The sequence below is a fragment of the Suncus etruscus genome, chromosome 2 (genome assembly GCF_024139225.1).
Source record: "Suncus etruscus isolate mSunEtr1 chromosome 2, mSunEtr1.pri.cur, whole genome shotgun sequence".
Taxonomy (NCBI): domain Eukaryota; kingdom Metazoa; phylum Chordata; class Mammalia; order Eulipotyphla; family Soricidae; genus Suncus; species Suncus etruscus.
Genome location: NC_064849.1, coordinates 62,692,731 through 62,697,757, shown reverse-complemented (window position 1 = coordinate 62,697,757; position 5,027 = coordinate 62,692,731).

Sequence of the window (5,027 nt, the reverse complement as noted above, 5' to 3'; positions counted from 1 at the left end):
TTTTGTTTTGTAGCCACTCATCCAGCAGTGTTCAGGTCTTATTCTTGCTCTGTGTATAAAGATCTCTTCTGGCTGGGTTCAGGAGATTATAATGGGTCTCAGGTTAGATGTTTGCAAGGCAATGCCTTATCCACTGTAATATCTCTCTGGTTCCCAGGAATCTATTTTATATGCGATGTTCTGTGTTTTCTAATATATGCCATGAAATCATGTAAATTTTAATGTATTGCCACACTTAAAAATGTTAAAGGTTAAATTGATACACATATACATATACATGAGTGGTAAATAAAGTCTGTTACATCACTTCCAGACATGTGTGCTAGGTGGAGAAATGATTTTTCCCCTGATAGAAGTGATTTTCTTATTTTTCTGCTATGATTTTATTCTTTGTTTTGTTTTTAATTTTTTTAATTTTATTTTTTATACAAAAATTTTTTTTCCTTTATTTAAACATCTTGATTATATATATGTTGTGATTAGGTTTCAGTCATATAAAGAACACCCCCGTTCACCCAGAGAAACATTTCCCACCATCAATGTCCCAAATCTCCCTCCATCCCACTCCACCCCCACCTGTACTCTACACAGGCTTTCCAGCTCCCTCATTCATTCACATGATGGTGGTAGTTCTCAGTGTAGTTATTTCTATAACTGCACTCACCACTCTTTGTGGTGAGCTTCATGGAGTGAGCTGGAAGTTCCAGCCCTCCTCTCATTGTCTCTGAGGATTGTTGCAAAAATGACTTTTATTTTTCTCAAAACCCATAGATGAGTGAGACTATTCTGCGTCTCTCTCTCTCTCCCCTCTGACTTATTTCACTCAACATGATAGACTCCATTGTACATCCATTGTATAGGAAAATTTCGTGACTTCAACTCTCCTGATGGCTGCATAATATTCCATTGTGTATATGTACCACAGTTTCTTTAGCCATTCGTCTGTTGAAGGGCATCTTGGTTGTTTCCAGAGCCTGGCTATTGTGAATAGTGCTGCAATAAATATAGGTGTGAGGAAGGGGTTTTTGTATTGTATTCTTGTGTTCTTAGGGTATATCCCTAGGAGTGGAATAGCCGGGTCGAATGGGAGCTCAATTTCCAGATTTTGGAGAAATCTCCATATCGCTTTCCATAGAGGTTGAACTAGACGGCATTCCCACCAGCAGTGGAGAAGAGTTCCTTTCTCTCCACATCCCCGCCAGCACTGATTGTTCTCATTCTTTGTGATGTGTGCTAATCTCTGTTGTGTGAGATGGTATCTCATTGTTGTTTTGATTTGAATCTCCCTGATGATTAGTGACAAGGAGCATTTTTTCATGTGCCTTTTGGCCATTTGTATTTCTTTTTTATCAAAGCGTCTGTTCATTTCTTCTCCCCATTTTTTGATGGGATTAGACGTTTTTTTCTTGTAAATTTCTGTCAGTGCCCTGTATATTTTGGAGATTAGCGCCTTATCTGATGGGTATTGGGTGAATAGTTTTCTCCCACATAGTGGGTGGCTCTTGTATCCTGGGCACTATTTCTTTTGAGGTGCAGAAGCTTCTCAGCTTAATGTTCCCCATCTGTTTATCTCTGCTTCCACTTGTTTGGAAAGTGCAGTTTCCCTCCTTGAAGATGCCTTGGTCTCAATGGCATGGAGTTGTGTTTTACCTATGTGTTGTTCTATATACCTTATAGTATCAGTCTGATATCAAGGTATTTAATCAATTTGAATTTTACCTTCATACATGATGTTAACTGGGGGTCTATGTTCACTTTTCTGCAAGTGGCTAACCAGTTATGCCAGCACCACTTTTAGAAAGAGGTTTTCCCTGCTCCACTTAGGATTTATTGCTCCTTTGTCAAAAATTAGGTAAATTGTATGTCTGGGGACAATGTCTGAGAACTCAAGCCTATTCCACTGATCTGAAGGTCTGTCTTTATTTCAATACCATGCTGTTTTGATAAACTATTGCTTTGTAGTACAGTTAAAGTTGGGGAAAGTAATGCCTCCCATTTTCCTTTTCCCTAGGAGTGCTTTAGCTATTCGAGCATGTTTATTGCTCCAAATGAACTTCAAAGTGTTTGATCCACTTTTTTGAAGAATGTCATGGGTATTTTTAAGGGGATCACATCAATCTGTGCAATGCTTTGGGAAGTATTGCCATTTTAATGATGTTAATCCTGTCAATCCATGAGTAGGGTATGTGGTTCCATTTCCGTGTGTCATCTCTCATCTCTTGGAGCAGGGCTCTATAGTTTTCTTTGTATAGGTCCTTCAGGTCTTTGGTCAAGTTGACTCCAAGATATTTGAGTTTGTGTGGCACTAATGTGAATGGGATTGCCTTCTTGACTTCCTTCTCTTCCCTTTCATTATTGATGTATCAAAAGGCCATTGATTTCTGTGTGTTAATTTTGTAGCCTGACACATTGCTATATGAGTCTATTGTTTCTAGAAGCTTTTTGGTAGAGTCCTTAGGGTTTTCTAAGTAGAGTATCATGTCATCTGCAAACAATGAGAGCTTGACTTCTTCCTTTCCTATCTGGATTCCCTTGATATCTTTTTCTTGCCTGATCGCTATAGCATGAACTTCCAGTACTATGTTAAAGAGGAGTGGTGAGAGCAGACAGCCTTGTGTTGTACCAGAATTTAGAGGAAAGGCTTTTAGTTTTTCTCCATTGAGGATAATATTTGCCATTGGCTTGTGGTAGATGGCTTCAACTAGATTGAGAGGTTCCTTCCATTCCCATCTTGCTGAGAGTTTTGATCAAGAATGGGTGTTGGACCTTATCAAATGTTTTTTTCTGCGTCTATTGATATGATCATGTGATTTTTTATTTTTCTTGTTGTTTGATGTTGTGTTATGATGTTGATAGATTTACGGATGTTAAACCATCCTTGCATTCCTGGAAGGAATGAAACTTACGTGGTCATAGTTTATGATCTTCTTGATGATGCAGTGGATTCTAATTGCCAGGATTATGTTGAAGATCTTTGCATCAGAATTTCATCAGGGATGTTGGGTCTGTAATTTTCTTTTTTTTGTCAGCATCTCTGTCTGGTTTTGTTATCAAGGTGATGTTGGCTTCATGAAAGCTGTTTGGACGTGTGTCCGTTTTTTTCAATTTCATGTAAGAGCCTGGCTAGGATTGGTAGTAGCTCCTCTTGAAAGATTTTTTAAAAATTCATTAGTAAATCCATCTGGGTCTGGGGCTTTTCTATTTGGTTAGATGTTTGATTACAGTTTCAATTTTCTCAGTAGTGATGGGGATGTTTAGATATGCTATATCCTCCTTACTTAAATGTGGAAGGTTATGTGTCTAACAAATTTTCCATTTCTTCTTGATTCTCATGTTTAGTAGCTTAAAGTTTCTCAAAGTAGTCTCTGATTACCCTATGGATCTCTGCAATATCTGTTGTGATCTCCCCCTTTTCATTTCCAATATGGGTTATCAGGTTTCTCTCTCTCTCTATCTTTGTGAGTTTTGCCAATGGTCTATCAATCTTGTTTATTTTTTCAGAGAACCAACTTCTGCTTTCGTTGATCTTTCAGATTTTTTTTTGGTTTTCCACTTCATTTAGTTCTGCTTTCAGCTTTATTATTTTCTTCTGTCTCCCTGTTTTTGGTTCCTTTTGTTGGTCATTTTCTAATTTTTTGAGCTGTGTCATTAAGTTATTCAGGTATGCCCCTTCTTCCTTCCTGGTGTGTGCTTGTAGAGCTATAAATTTTTCTCTCAGGGCCGCTTTTGCTGTGTCTCATAGATTCTGGCAGTTTTTGTCTTCATTATCATTTGTTTCCAGGAAAGTTTTGATTTCCTTTTTGATTTCATCTCGGACCCACTGGTTGTTCAGTAGCAGGGTGTTTAATTTCCAATTGTTAAAGTTTTTATTCTGTGTGCCTTTGTAGTTTACATTTAATTTTAGAGCCTTATGGTCAGCAAAGATAGCCTGCAAGATTTCTATCCACTTGATTTTATGGAGGTATGTTTTATGTGTCAGCATGTAGTCTATCCTGGAGAATGACCCATGTACATTGGAGAAGAATGTGTATCAAGGTTTTTTGGGATGGAGTTTCCTATCTATATTTACTAGTCCTCTTTCTTCCATTACTCTTTTCAGGGCTAGTATGTTTTTTGTTGGGTTTTAGTCTGGTTGACCTATCAAGTGTTAATAGGGTCGTGTTGAGATCTCCCACAATTATTGTGTTATTATTGATATCTTCTTTCAGATTTGTCAGTAATTGTATTAGATAATTTGCTGCTCTCTCATTCGGTGCATATATGTAATAGTCTGATTTCTTTCTGTTGCACATATCTCTTGATTAGTGCATAGTGTCCATCTTTGTTTCTTACTACTTTTCTGAGTATAAAGTTGGTATCATCAGATATTAATATGGCCACCCCAGCTTTTTTGAGGGTGTTGTTTGATTGGAAAATTTTCCACCAGCCTTTGATTTTGAGGTCTATGTTTGTTCTGACTATTCAGGTGTGTTTCTTGTAGGCAGCAGAAGGGTTGGATTCATCTTTTTGACCCATTTTGCACTCTGTGTCTTTTTAATTGGTGAATTTAGTTCATTAACATTGGGGGAGATGATTGTCATAGGATTTAATGTCATCTTTGCAGATAAGTTTGCTGTGTTTGTTGTTTTCTCTCTTGTCTTAGAGTAGACCGTCAATTTTTCCTTTAAGGCTGGTTTATCATCTGTGAAGTTTCTGAGCTGTTTGTTTATCCATGAAGCTATGTATTCTTCCTTCAAACCTGAACATGAGTCGGGCTGGTGCAGTATTCTCGGGTGAGGCATTCATTTCATTCAGTCTTGTCACAATATCCACCACTGTCTTCTGGCCTTGAGAGTTCTTGTGACCATGTCTGTAAGTGTTGGGGAAGCTCCTTTTGAATGTAATTTCCCTTTTTGTTCTTTCTTATTTCAGTATTCTATCTCTATCTGTGGGATTTGTCATTGTAAGGAGGATGTGTCTTGGGGTGTTTTTCTTTGGGTCTCTTTTAGCTGGTACTTTTTGGGTATGCAGGATTTGATTGCATGTAG